Raw genomic sequence first — 15,712 nt, forward strand, 5'->3', positions numbered from 1 at the left:
TATGGTTCGCGCCGTTCGACCCTCGGCAGTGCACATTTTACATTTATGTTGGATCGGGTCGTATGACCTCGGTATGATATGCGCATGTTTGTATTGTTGCTTGAGATTTATAAATGTTGACATTTGCCTTTCATGGCCGGAGATAAATTGATAAAGATAATAAAAAGTAAATCTTTGGAAATCCATTATTATTTGGGAAGATGTTTACCTGCTATCTGGCTTTATGAATTATAATTATTGTTTTAATAAAATTCCCTACCACCTCACATTTTTACTATATTATCATTGGACCACTAGTAAGTGTGAGCACGTGATTTTTGCCTCATACAAATTACTCCAAAATAATCCCGGAAATTAGGTCTTTTCTTTAATTATGTGTTATTTTTAGGAAATATTGTACGGATTTCCTGATTGTTTGCATGTTTTTATGTGCATGTTTAATTTTATTAATGCATTAAAAAAATACAAAAATATAGCATCTGCACTTAGGATTTGATTTTTTATATTTTTCGGGTTAATTTAGTAAATTGTTATTTTACAAAATGAAAAATTACAAAAAATAACGTATTTTTGCATTTTAGTGTTTAATGTCAAATTTTTGTGATTTTCTTTTAGTTTGGTATTTAATTATTTGTGATAATTACTACTTAGAGTTAGTTAGTGTTTTTAGGATAATTTGGGAATTCAACATCAATAATTGAATAGGGGCTGCTAACAAATAATAGTGGTGCACTAGCTATTTAGGTAAAAGCACTAAGTTAATGGACAATTAAAGAATGAAAAGGATAATTTGGTAGTGAAAATAACACTAATTAGTGCCCTTTAAATGGTTGATCATCAGAGCTTAAAACGGAGGAAGGAGAAGGAGAAAGAACGGGAAAAAAAAATGCTGAAAAAAAAGGAAAAAAAGAAGAAGCAAAAGCTGCGCAAGAAAGGCCCTCCCTCTAGATTTGCGTCTCTATCGAGAGCCCCACTATTTAGGTAAAAATCCTCCATCATTATTCTCTTCTTCTGGGAAGAACTAGCAGCTAACACACAAAAAGAACCGAGAGCTGCATCAAGAGAGAGGATCAGATTTTAAACACTGAAAAACACCCTAACATTGAATTCTCTCTTTCTCGCCAATCTTGGAGCCGCCCACCACAAAAAGAAAAGATTATCAATTCAAGGGTAGCAGTTCCAACGTAGGTGCACAAAGAGTAACGAATGCTTGTATAGTTTTCAGAAACATTTGTGAACAAAGGAATTTTGGAGGGTGTGTTCAATGTCTGCAGCACACGAAACATGAGTATTTTCTTGTGAAGAACAAACTTGAAACCTTGTTGAGGAGTTTGAGTCCGTCGCCGGTCGCCGACGAGGTTCGGACAAACATCCGGTCGTAACACGGTCTGGGATCCTTGTTGATCTAAACAAATCTTAGCAGTTGAATATTCGGCGATAAAGGTCCTTTCTTTGTCTATTGGTTCAAATGCAGTATTATATTCGTTTTAGCTGGTTTGTTTAAATTAAATACTTCCTCCGTTCCGTTTTCTTTAGTTAGTAATTTTTGGATGTTTTCTTGTATTGAATTAGTTATTTTTTTTAAATCAATTTGAGGTATGAGTATTCTACTTATTCTCGCTATGAAATGGGATTTGGTTAGGTAAGATTTGGATAAGAAATAAAAAAATGATTTATTAGATGGTCATATAGTGAATTGAGTAATTCGGTATTAGCATTTGAAAGGTCAAAGTTTCTTGATTTAAGATTTATTTGATTTCTTTTGCATGAAAATAGTACTGTGTACCTGTATTGTTGTTATTCGGTGAGGAAAATGGAGTTTTGTAAAGAAAGGTGGGCATCATATTATAGTATGCTATAGGTGCTCTCAATTAATCTATCATCGGGATTGTGTACATGTTCGCGTGACATAATTGCGATCTTGAAAATAAAATTGGAGTATGCGTTCGCGCAACTTCGAGCAAACTTTTAATAAAAGGGGGTTCTTCGGAGGATATTAAATTAATTTCATATAACCCGAGATGTGCAGTTCACTATTTAATCATACAAGAGTGACGAATGTTCGTAATTTTATTTTAAGCACGCGCAATTTCGGCCATAATATATTTTTATAAAAAAAATATAAAAAATATTATCAATCGTATTGTGTACACGTATGCGTGACACGATTCTTTACATTTATAAAAAATATATAATACGAATATACGTACGCGTGATTCGTTTCAAGGAAGGTCTATAATTGTAAACAATCTAAACAAAAGCGGTAATAAAATCAGGTAACAAGAAAAAGGGTATTTAGTAAATCAAGATAATTAAGCCAAGTATAAAAATGGTTAAGCGACCGTGCTAGAACCACGGAATTTGGGAATGCCTAACACCTTCTCCCGAATTAACAGAATTCCTTACTCAGGATTTCTGGTTCGCAGAATAACAAACAGAGTCATATTCTCCTCGATTCAGGGATTAAAACCGGTGACTTGGGACACCTTAAAATTCCCAGGTGGCGACTCTGAAACAAATAAACAAATCCCGTTTCGACTGTCCTTTAATTGGAGAAAACTCCCTACGCGCCTCCCGCGGGGGCGGAAAAAAGGAGGTGCGACAGCTCTGGCGACTCTGCTGGGGAACGAACCCAGAATCTCTGGTTCAGGGTTCAAGAATTCGAGCTTAAAATAATTGTTATAGTTGGCTTTATTTATTATCTGATTTTTTTTACATGATATATGCCCAATGTGCTAAATGACACTTTTACCGCTTTAATATTATTTGAATTATGAATATATACAACTGCTACGAAACCCCCTTCTTTCTGAGTCTTCTAAATTTATGGTGCACACGTGCGCGTGGCCCACCTTTCTGTTAAAGTCATACCAAATAAGACGAAGTTGGGACAAGTAACTAGGCCGGGTAGACTTTCGTGCTCTCGGTACGTTGCCCCCGCTTCGACTCAAACTGTCCGTTTGGGTAAGCCAGGGCTAGATCAATATGCCTCAGGTTTTTTCACTTAGAATAACTCAGCTTCATGCCGGATCCCTAGTAGGAGCGATTGTTTGCATCACGTGCATTTGACTTTGGAGACTCAACACAGGGGTTGGGTCTGTCTAGGACAGGTGTACCAAAAAAAATGACCATCCTGATACATCTTACTTGCTGCTACTTGTGCATTTATTTGATCCGGATTTGTGTGTTGACTGACTTTTGAATATCATGAATAATATTTTAAAATTGAAAAAAAGAAATAGCGGTTAGGGAATTGACTGTTTATTTTTGAAAAAAAAATCAATGCCCAAATACTGTCAAAACTCTGCCGAAATTTTGAGAAAATGAAAAAAAAAATGTTTTATTAAAACTAAAGAAAAAATAGAAAGAAAAAAAAATCGTTGTTCTGTCTTATTTTTCAAAATATATATATATATATATATATATATATATATATATATATATATATAAAGGAAAATAGTTTGTCTTCCCCTGAAAATGACAATGAAAAAGAGTCTTACTTTTAAAATAGTTTTTTTATTCATTTCTGAAAAATTCAAAATAATAAAATAAAAAGAGTCGCGTTGAAAGTGGTTTTATTATTTGTTGCAAATATATATATATATATATATATATATATATATATATAAAAATCCAAAAAGTTTTTCTTTATTTCCAAAAATATATATATATCTTTATTTGTTGCAAAAATATTTGTCCTGCCAAAAAGTCTAGAAAAGTTTTTTTTAGACTCCCAATTTTCAAAACAAAAAATTCAAAAATATTTTCCATTATTGACTTCTTTAAGAAAGTCTTTTTAATTATTAAAAATATATATATAAAATAAAACAAATTCGAAAATATTTTCCTTCTTCTTTAAAAGTTGAAAAGAAAATTCAAAATTCAAAAAATATTTTTTTTAGAAAGCATTTTTTTTATTAAAAGGTAAAATTCAAAAAAAATATTTTCTTTCTTCTTAGAATAAGAAAAAACAAAAAAAAATCTTCCTTTTACTTTTGAAATTCTCAAAGTTCAAATCAAAAGAAAAGGAATTCTTAGAAGTCTTTCTTTCAAAAAGAAAATCAATCAAAAATTCAAAAAAAAATATATACTTCATTTCTTCTTTCAAAGCAGTTCTTTTACAAATTCAATAATAATAATTTAAAATTAGTTTACTTACTTTAATCATGACCTGCCCGAACTACGCGGGTTTGATTCTCACCGGATGTGAGATACGTAGGCAACCCTCATCGGGTCCAACCCCCTTTTTGCTAAAATAAGCCAAAAACCAATAAATAAATAAATAAAAAACATGTCAAAATTTTAATTTTTTCATAAATAAGCCGGGCAGTGTCCAGCCTCCACTTTTTGCTAAAACAAAATAGCCAAAAAAAAATATGTCAAATTTTAGTTTTGTCATAAAGAAGTCGGGTGACGCTGTTTTATCAAGACATAGCCGAATGTTCCCGAAAGGGGCGCCGGAAGGCTGACTTTGCATAAACAGCCACCTTTGGGTCATTTTTTAAAATTTGGTTCAGTTGACCCACACAGCCTTAAAAAATCTTCGTCCCCGAGGCGCTGAAGGGCCGTGTTGCAACACCTGGTTTTTATTGTAATTTGAGAAAAAAAACAAAGAGTCAACGGTCAGGTGAATTTTTTTTTAGTCAAAAATAAGTCGAGCTAGCTTCGACAGTGTCTTAAACCGTTCTTGCCGAAATAGCCCTAGAGTATCTTTCAGTTGTCGAAAGACTATTTTCGTAAAAGAATGGACAAGTTTTTAAAGTGTCATAAAATAATCCTCTCCGGCCTCAAAATTTGGAAGGGGCCACATTTGCAAAAATAATCGTTTGGTTGCATTTGTCAAACGGGGAAAGGAAGCTGGCCGTTTGTTTTTGAGTTTGTAAATCTTTTGATTAAAATATGTGGGTTGTTTGATTTTCGAGTTTGTAGGTCATCTTCAAACCATTGAAACCCAGTTTATTTTAATATGAAAATTGAAAAAAAAATGATTAGTATTGTTCATCTTTTATTGGTCCGAACTACGCAAGGTCTGATTCATGCGGGGTCATGATACGTAGGCAATCTCCATAAGATTCGACCACCACAATAAAATATTTATAATAAAATAAAATAAAATATAAGTGAATAAAATTTTCAAGAAAACTGGGACGACACAAGCAGTCGAGCAAATGCATAATAGAAAGGGGATATTTGTCTAGGAGCATTGCATCTCAACGTGTAATTATATATGTGTTAAATTCTCAAAACTAACAAGTTTGTTCATTTCCAGAATTCAAGCAGTTAGTTTCTCTAAAGAGTATACTGGCATATTATCATTATCACACGAGATCAAAAGGACCAATACCCGAAAGTATGTCTATCCCAGATGTTGACACAGGTATTGAGCTAGAGGAGATGGATGTCGGGAAAATGAAAGAAGAGATGTTTAAACTCAAACAGCAAATGGCTGAAATGTACCAGGCTTGGTCTACATGGCAGTTACCCCTATCTTACCCAACTAACCCTGCTCCATCAATGACCCAAACTCAGGATAATATTATCACTAAATTATCCCCAAATTTCCCCATTTACCAACACTACCGAGGAACCACCTCTCAGACACCGCAGTCTCCACCTCCAAAACCAGTTTCATACTTTCCTCCACCTGTGACTCCTGTTTTCGTAGCACCTCCCCCGGCTACATTCCACAAATCTCCTAGTGAGCCTACATTCCAGGCCCAGGACAACCAATATTACCCCCTGGAGCCCACCCTCAAAGCCTCCGAAATCCATTCAACTGCTCCTCATTTTGATATCCCAACCGAAATTGACAAGCCAGCCAAAAATGCTGAACAAGAAGAAATGTTCAGGAAGGTCAAAAGTCTAGAACAATCATTCCGAGACATGCGGGGATTAGGTGGGCAAGTCAGTGTAGCTTACAAGGATTTGTGCTTGTTCCCAAATGTACAATTACCAATTGGTTTCAAGATGCCTAAATTTGACCTATACAATGGGCACGGCGACCCAGTAACCCACTTAAGGGGTTTCTGCAGCAAGATGCGAGGAGCTGGGGGAAAGGACGAATTATTGATGGCTTACTTCAGTCAAAGTTTAAGCGGATCAGCTTTGGAGTGGTATACACGCCAGGACCATGGGAGATGGTACACCTGGGATGACCTAGCACAGGCATTCACACACCATTTCCAATACAATCTGGAAATCATCCCAGATCGACTATCTTTGACAAAATTTTAGAAGAAACACAATGAAAGTTTCAGAGAGTATGGCTTCCGGTGGAGAGAACAGGCAGCAAGAGTGGATCCTCCTATGAAGGAGAGTGAAATGGTAGACTACTTCCTCCAAGCCTTGGAACCAACTTACTATGCCCATTTGGTTTCAGCGGTAGGGAAATCATTCAACGAGGTAGTGAAGATGGGAGGTATGGTGGAAGAAGGCCTCAAGACAAATAAAATTATGAGCTATTCAGCAATTAAGGCAGCTACTCAAGCTATTCAAGACGGGGTAGGAGAAATCGGAAGAAAGAAGAGAGAGGAAGCAGCGGTAGTTGATTCAGGAATTTGGTCAGGACCCAGAGGTTCACCGCCTTACTATAATCAACAACGACCTTGCCAATCAACTTACCACCACAATTCATCCCAACACTACTATCACCCTTCGGAGCCTCATTCTTCTATTAACCAAGCCCAAACATACACTCAGCCTCCGGTTCGCTCGCAATGGCGCGCACCGGCTCCCCAGAACACACATACACCACTGCAAAACACCTATTCACCACCAAGAGCCTACAAGAACCCTCCAGGGGTAGGTTTCCGGGGAAATCAGGCTTTCAGAAATGAAAAAATACAAAGAACATTCACTGAGTTGGGGGAAACCTATACTGCCGTGTTCCACAAATTAAGGCAGTTAGGCTTGTTGAGTCCTGTTGAGCCTAGATTGCCAAATCCCCTTCCCAAAAATATGGACCACTCGGTAAGCTGTGAGTATTGTTCGGGGGCTCCCGGACATGATACCGAGAAATGTTGGAAGTTGAAACATGCAGTACAGAATCTTATTGACACCAACAAGATTGAGGTTCAGACACCAGAGGCACCCAACATCAATCAGAACCTGTTGCCAGCACACCTTGAAACCCACATGATTGAGCTAATGCACGAAGGAGGGAAGCCAAAGAAACCCTCACAAACAGTGATGATGATCCGTGTCGGTTCAAAAGAAATGTTAACCAGTGGAAAAGCGGTGGTATAGTTGGAAAAGGTGGATGCCAAGCCAATTATGGTGTTGGGAAAAGGGTCCAACGAGGCAGATGTGCAGTTTGTGGGGTTGAAAGCAAAAATCAACAATTGAATGGCTACTCCTCTTCCTATACGAAGGGAGTCTTGGTAGTGCGCTCTGATTTTCTTTTTGTTGTCTGGATTATTCCAGGGTTGTAATCCAGATCTTTCCTGTGCTCGCCAAAGTGTGAAACCTTGCTATCCCGTATTTTAATAAAGTGAAAGTTTTTTTTCTTTTCTCATTCCTTATTTTGTTTTAATTTTTCTCCTTATTTTTCTCTTCTGAACAGTTCTCTTTCTACTGGTTCTAATGACATGGCATGCACGACGGATCTTCAACCTAGTCTAAAAAAAAATCAATCTGATTTCGAACTTATAGTACAAGATTGTGATGATAAGTCGGAATACGATAAGGATGAAGCCTTCGAAGAAATTAACAGAGAGTTGAGCCAATTTGAAAAAAAAAAAGCCCAACTCAAATGACACGAAAGTCGTCAATCTAGGGGATGCGGATGACATCAGGGAAGCTAAGATAAGCATCCACATGGAACCAAACATCAGGGAAGAACTAATCAAAGCACTTACTGAATTCAAAACATTTTGCATGGTCATACGACGACATGCCGGGCTTAAGCACCAATTTAGTGGTTCAAAAATTGCCCACTGACCCGGCATTACCCCCCGTCCAGCAAAATTGAGGAAGTTCAAAACCAACGTGAGTGGGAAGATTAAGGAAGAAGTGACCAAACAGCTGAATACTAAGGTTATTCGGGCCGCTCGATATCCTGATTGGTGGGCTAATGTGGTGCCAATGAAAAAAATAATAATAATAATAAGAAGAAGAAGACGGAAAATCCGAGGTGTGTGTTGATTATCGCAATCTAAACAGAGCAAGCCCGATGACGCTTTATGATCAACAGATATCGAAGGGAAATGCGTCGACATGGCTATCAATTCTGACGCAGTTAAGAGATATTATGATTTCTGGTAATTATAATTGTTGTTTGTTTGTACTTAGCATTTATTAGAGAATGAAATGACGGAGGCAATTCTTTCTTCTATCCAAACACTTTGACCTTTTCTTCCCCTTTTGAGCCTTATTTACTCTTTCATACCCCTCTTTTGGAATCAGTAATGAAAACGAAAAAAGTAATGATAATAAGAACAAAAGAAAAGTCAAAAAAAAAGAAAAAAAAAATTGGGAACTACGTTTGACCTGATTCCTCAAAGAAGGATACGTAGGCGCCTCACGGCTCGGTCATAGTGTAACATAGTGTGCATAAGGTAACATAGTGTGACAAAATAAAAATCCCCGAGCAAGAAAAACTGGGGCAGAAGTTGGCGCTTGTAATTTTGTCAAGAAAGTTTGATTCCAAGAGTTGTACTATTTTACCCCTAAAAATTATTTTTGAACTTTGGATACCCCCTTCTCCTTTCAGCCATACACAAAAACCCCTATTGATGTCCAAAAAGACCTCCCGATCAGTATCTGAGAATTGCTAAGTCAATTCAAATGGAAATCGGGAATAACACTCTGATCCCCAGCAAAGAAGAAGATCATAAGCTGGAAATGAATTGATAGCCGAAAGAATCCCCAACAGAGAGAGTCATATCGGCAACACTCCAATCCCCAGCTAAAAAATAAAATAAAATGAGAAAGTCTTATCGGTGAAAACCTTCAGAGGCACCATAAGGCGACGGGAGTTGAGAGAAATGAGAGAGTCTTATTAGTGAAAACTCCTCGAAGGGCACTATGAGGCGACAAGACAAGATTGGCGGGAAGGATCCGCATTTGGCAAAGAGTTGAGTGCCTGTTTATCCCCAGCAACATGAGGCCGTCTGGAATTTGATTGATACAAATAGACTGGGTTGATTAATCCGGAATGCGCGATATGATCGTTGGAATCGGTTATATCATTCAGATAAGTTCTTTTCTTTACTTTTCCCTAGCATTTGTTCAGAAAGACTTCTTCTTTTTCTATTTTTTGAAATCATCACTTTTTCATTTCTTGGTTTAAAAGACTTTACCTTCCCAGCAGTTTGTTTTTGAAAAGGATTTTCAGAGCTTACTACCAGTTGCCAAAATGATGCAAAGCAAAATGCGAATAGGACATGCCAAAGATAAGGCAATAAAGAGAAAAGAAGTTGGTCGCAAGACCAAATGATGAAAGGGGCCTAGATCCCAATAGAACCAAATTTCCAAGGGAAGTTAGAGAAAAACAGGAAAACAACAGTTGAGAAAATTGTGGACCTAATTCCAAGAGGGCCCCCGGCAGATCATCGAGATGTAGGAGCATCCCCGACAGATTTTCGACCAAGTTCCAAGAGGGTCGGACAACATAGAGTGGGGAAGGGAGAAAGGGAAAAACCATCCCAGTATGAGTATCATAACCAACCACCGGGGTTTTAAACTAACAAATTTTGTTTGGTTTGAAACAGGTAAAGGGAATGGCAGTGAAGACCATAAGGGAAAATGCAAACTGGGGAAGAAAATTTTCTTTCAGTTAGAAAATTTTCTGGAAATCAGGTACCCATTTGGGGAAGAATAAAGATAGCACCAAGGAAGTGGTCTTTGAACCAGGGTTGCCCCCAACATAATAAGCTTCCAATGGAGGAAGTTGATCCCCAGCAGATAGAACAAAGGGATGACATTTGTGCTCAGAAAAGCAAAGAGCCATTATCCTCCCCAGCAGCTTCCAGAAGAATGAAGCATCGATTTGAAGGGATAAAATTCCCCAGAAGTGTTATCCTCAACAACGTTATCCCAAGAAGATAACACTTTTATCCCCAGCAGTGTTAAGAAAAAAAAATTGAATTTGAAGGAGGGAAAGAAAGGAGACTCCCCCAGTGGTATTATCCCCAACAGTCAGGCGTCCACCTAGAGAACAAGGATGAGTAATGGAAGTATTAGCAATCAGGCGTCCACCTGGAGAACAAGGAAGAGCAATGAAAGAAACATCAATCAGGCATCCACCTGGAGAACAAGGAAGAGAAATGGAAGTATTAGCAGTCAGGCGTCCACCTGGAGAACAAGGAAGAACAGTTGAAGTATTAGTAATCAGGCATCCACCTGGAGAACAAGGAAGAACAGTTGAAATATCAGAAGTCAGGCGTCCACCTAGAGAACAAGGAAAAGCACCAAAACTGGGGCAGAAGATTTTCTGCCATTGTCGAAAATTTTCTCGGAGGAACGAGGAAATCAATTCAAGTTTTAAGAGATAACAAGACAACACAATTCGAAGAAAAACAGTCGGAGGTAAGACAATTTCAAGATTTTGAAAATGGGATCATCCGCCCTCGAATAGGATATTTTGGGTTCATCCGCCCTCGAATAGGATATTTTGGGTTCATCCGCCCTCGAATAGGATATAATGGGTTCATCCGCCCTCGAATAGGATATATTGGGTTCATTCGCCCTCGAATAGGATATTTTGGGTTCATCCGCCCTCGAATAGGATATTTTGGGTTCATCCGCCCTCGAATAGGATATAATGGGTTCATCCGCCCTCGAATAGGATATAATGGGATCATCCGCCCTCGAATAGGATATTTTGGGTTCATCCGCCCTCGAATAGGATATTTTGGGTTCATCCGCCCTCGAATAGGATATTTTGGGTTCATCCGCCCTCGAATAGGATATTTTGGGTTCATCCGCCCTCGAATAGGATATTTTGGGTTCATCCGCCCTCGAATAGGATATAATGGGTTCATCCGCCCTCGAATAGGATATAATGGGATCATCCGCCCTCGAATAGGATATTTTAGGTTCATCCGCCCTCGAATAGTATATTTTGGGTTCATCCGCCCTCGAATAGGATATTTTGGGTTCATCCGCCCTCGAATAGGATATTTTGGGTTCATCCGCCCTCGAATAGGATATTTTGGGTTCATCCGCCCTCGAATAGGATATAATGGGTTCATCCGCCCTCGAATAGGATATAATGGGTTCATCCGCCCTCGAATAGGATATAATGGGTTCATCCGCCCTCGAATAGGATATAATGGGTTCATCCGCCTTCGAATAGGATATAATGGGATCATCCGCCCTCGAATAGGATATTTTGGGTTCATCCGCCCTCGAATAAGATATTTTGGGTTCAACCGGCCTCGAATAGGATATTTTGGGTTCATCCGCCCTCGAATAGGATATTTTGGGTTCATCCGCCCTCGAATAGGATATTTTGGGTTCATCCGCCCTCGAATAGGATATTTTGGGTTCATCCGCCCTCGAATAGGATATTTTGGGTTCATCCGCCCTCGAATAGGATATTTTGGGTTCATCCGCCCTCGAATAGGATATTTTGGGTTCATCCGCCCTCGAATAGGATATAATGGGTTCATCCGCCCTCGAATAGGATATTTTGGGTTCATCCACCCTCGAATAGGATATAATGGGTTCATCCGCCCTCGAATAGGATATAATGGGATCATCCGCCCTCGAATAGGATATTTTAGGTTCATCCGCCCTCGAATAGGATATTTTGGGTTCATCCGCCCTCGAATAGGATATTTTGGGTTCATCCGCCCTCGAATAGGATATTTTGGGTTCATCCGCCCTCGAATAGGATATAATGGGTTCATCCGCCCTCGAATAGGATATAATGGGTTCATCCGCCCTCGAATAGGATATAATGGGTTCATCCGCCCTCGAATAGGATATAATGGGTTCATCCGCCCTCGAATAGGATATAATGGGATCATCCGCCCTCGAATAGGATATTTTGGGTTCATCCGCCCTCGAATAAGATATTTTGGGTTCAACCGGCCTCGAATAGGATATTTTGGGTTCATCCGCCCTCGAATAGGATATTTTGGGTTCATCCGCCCTCGAATAGGATATTTTGGGTTCATCCGCCCTCGAATAGGATATTTTGGGTTCATCCGCCCTCGAATAGGATATTTTGGGTTTATCCGCCCTCGAATAGGATATTGTTGGGTTCATCCGCCCTCGAATAGGATATTTTGGGTTCATCCTCCCTCGAATAGGATATTTTGGGTTCATCCGCCCTCGAATAGGATATTTTGGGTTCGTCCGCCCTCGAATATGTTATTTTGGGTTCATCCTCCCTCGAATAGGATATTTTGGGTTCCTCCGCCCTCGAATAGGATATTTTATGTTCATCCGCCCTCGAATAGGATATTGTTGGGTTCATCCGCCCTCGAATAGGATATTTTGGGTTCATCCGCCCTCGAATAGGATATTTTGGGTTCATCCGCCCTCGAATAGGATATTTTGGGTTCATCCGCCCTCGAATAGGATATTTTGGGTTCATCCGCCCTCGAATAGGATATAATGGGTTCATCCGCCCTCGAATAGGATATTTTGGGTTCATCCGCCCTCGAATAGGATATTGTTGGGTTCATCCGCCCTCGAATAGGATATTTTGGGTTCATCCGCCCTCGAATAGGATATTTTGGGTTCATCCGCCCTCGAATAGGATATTTTGGGTTCATCCGCCCTCGAATAGGATATTTTGGGTTCATCCGCCCTCGAATAGGATATTTTGGGTTCATCTGCCCTCGAATAGGATATTTTGGGTTCATCCGCCCTCGAATAGGATATTTCGGGTTCATCCGCCCTCGAATAGGATATTTCGGGTTCATCCACCCTCGAATAGGATATTTCGGGTTCATCCGCCCTCGAATAGGATTTTATTTTAAAGTTGTTGAAGTCAGGAGCCCGCCTGAAAAGAGTAATGGCGATTATTTTCAAAGTTGTTGTTGAAATCAGGAGCTCGCCTGAAGAGAGGAAAGGCATTTTATTTTAGAAGTTGTTGTTGAAGTCAGGAGCCCGCCTGAAGAGAGGAATGGCGTTTATTTCAAAAGTTGTTTATTTGAAGTGGGGAGCCCGCCCAGATAACAGAGGCATACATTTCAGTCTTTAATTTTCAAGTATTGAAGTTGGGAGCCCGCCCATACAACAGAGGCATACATTTCAAGACCAAGTCAGAGGACAATAAAGCAGAGGAGTCCAACAAAGTCCCCAGCAGGAAACAACAAGAGTCCCAAACAGAGAGAAAATACGGGACACAATGAAAGGGAATGTGGAATAAGCCAAATGCCCAAGACTCACCAAGATATCAAGACAACAAGAAACACAAGGGCATGATCTAGATAAGATTTTATAATGCATGTACCATAGTCTAGTTTAGTTTTTTTTTATTACCTTTAAAGCAGGGTGTAATAAGGAGGTCAGCAAGCAGTAAAAGCAGCACAAAACAGCAGTAACATCACAGTCTCATGGTAGTCCCAGCTACCAAAACTCCCGAACTACATTGACCTGATTCCTGTTTAGCCCAGGATATGTAGGAAACCTTTGAAGCAAAGGTCTGGTCAAATTTTTTTTTTTTTAAAAAAAAATGCTTCCCACGGAGTATTCAAACAGGCAAAAATCGCTCGTATCCGCTCACTTTATCTTTGCTTGAAAACTCTTCGAGTTTCCGTACAAAGAGGGGCAGCTGTGAGCACGTGATTTTTGCCTCATACAAATTACTCCAAAATAATCCCGGAAATTAGGTCTTTTCTTTAATTATGTGTTATTTTTAGGAAATATTGTACGGATTTCCTGATTGTTTGCATGTTTTTATGTGCATGTTTAATTTTATTAATGCATTAAAAAAATACAAAAATATAGCATCTGCACTTAGGATTTGATTTTTTATATTTTTCGGGTTAATTTAGTAAATTGTTATTTTACAAAATGAAAAATTACAAAAAATAACGTATTTTTGCATTTTAGTGTTTAATGTCAAATTTTTGTGATTTTCTTTTAGTTTGGTATTTAATTATTTGTGATAATTACTACTTAGAGTTAGTTAGTGTTTTTAGGATAATTTGGGAATTCAACATCAATAATTGAATAGGGGCTGCTAACAAATAATAGTGGTGCACTAGCTATTTAGGTAAAAGCACTAAGTTAATGGACAATTAAAGAATGAAAAGGATAATTTGGTAGTGGAAATAACACTAATTAGTGCCCTTTAAATGGTTGATCATCAGAGCTTAAAACGGAGGAAGGAGAAGGAGAAAGAACGGGAAAAAAAAATGCTGAAAAAAAAGGAAAAAAAGAAGAAGCAAAAGCTGCGCAAGAAAGGCCCTCCCTCTAGATTTGCGTCTCTATCGAGAGCCACTAGCTATTTAGGTAAAAGCACTAAGTTAATGGACAATTAAAGAATGAAAAGGATAATTTGGTAGTGGAAATAACACTAATTAGTGCCCTTTAAATGGTTGATCATCAGAGCTTAAAACGGAGGAAGGAGAAGGAGAAAGAACGGGAAAAAAAAATGCTGAAAAAAAAGGAAAAAAAGAAGAAGCAAAAGCTGCGCAAGAAAGGCCCTCCCTCTAGATTTGCGTCTCTATCGAGAGCCCCACTATTTAGGTAAAAATCCTCCATCATTATTCTCTTCTTCTGGGAAGAACTAGCAGCTAACACACAAAAAGAACCGAGAGCTGCATCAAGAGAGAGGATCAGATTTTAAACACTGAAAAACACCCTAACATTGAATTCTCTCTTTCTCGCCAATCTTGGAGCCGCCCACCACAAAAAGAAAAGATTATCAATTCAAGGGTAGCAGTTCCAGTGTAGGTGCACAAAGAGTAACGAATGCTTGTATAGTTTTCAGAAACATTTGTGAACAAAGGAATTTTGGAGGGTGTGTTCAATGTCTGCAGCACACGAAACATGAGTATTTTCTTGTGAAGAACAAACTTGAAACCTTGTTGAGGAGTTTGAGTCCGTCGCCGGTCGCCGACGAGGTTCGGACAAACATCCAGTTGTAACACGGTCTGGGATCCTTGTTGATCTAAACAAATCTTAGCAGTTGAATATTCGGCGATAAAGGTCCTTTCTTTGTCTATTGTTTCAAATGCAGTATTATATTCGTTTTAGCTGGTTTGTTTAAATTAAATACTTCCTCCGTTCCGTTTTCTTTAGTTAGTAATTTTTGGATGTTTTCTTGTATTGAATTAGTTATTTTTTTTAAATCAATTTGAGATATGAGTATTCTACTTATTCTCGCTATGAAATGGGATTTGGTTAGGTAAGATTTGGATAAGAAATAAAAAAATGAGTTATTAGATGGTCATATAGTGAATTGAGTAATTCGGTATTAGCATTTGAAAGGTCAAAGTTTCTTGATTTAAGATTTATTTGATTTCTTTTGCACGAAAATAGTACTGTGTACCTGTATTGTTGTTATTCGGTGAGGAAAATGGAGTTTTGTAAAGAAAGGTGGGCATCATATTATAGTATGCTATAGGTGCTCTCAATTAATCTATCATCGGGATTGTGTACATGTTCGCGTGACATAATTGCGATCTTGAAAATAAAATTAGAGTATGCGTTCGCGCAACTTCGAGCAAACTTTTAATAAAAGGGGGTTCTTCGGAGGATATTAAATTAATTTCATATAACCCGAGATGTGCAGTTCACTATTTAATCA

General features: G+C 38.5%; 1 long non-coding RNA gene across 1 annotated transcript; it reads left to right on the forward strand.

The window, feature by feature from the left end:
• Positions 1–423: 423 nt before the first annotated feature.
• LOC142181214 (uncharacterized) lies at positions 424–15,282 on the forward strand. The gene is made up of 2 exons (XR_012709723.1): positions 424–981; positions 14,174–15,282. It is a non-coding gene; the product is annotated as an uncharacterized LOC142181214 (long non-coding RNA).
• Positions 15,283–15,712: the final 430 nt, after the last annotated feature.

The sequence above is a fragment of the Nicotiana tabacum genome, chromosome 5 (assembly GCF_000715075.1).
Source record: "Nicotiana tabacum cultivar K326 chromosome 5, ASM71507v2, whole genome shotgun sequence".
In the NCBI taxonomy this organism is placed as follows: Eukaryota; Viridiplantae; Streptophyta; class Magnoliopsida; order Solanales; family Solanaceae; genus Nicotiana; species Nicotiana tabacum.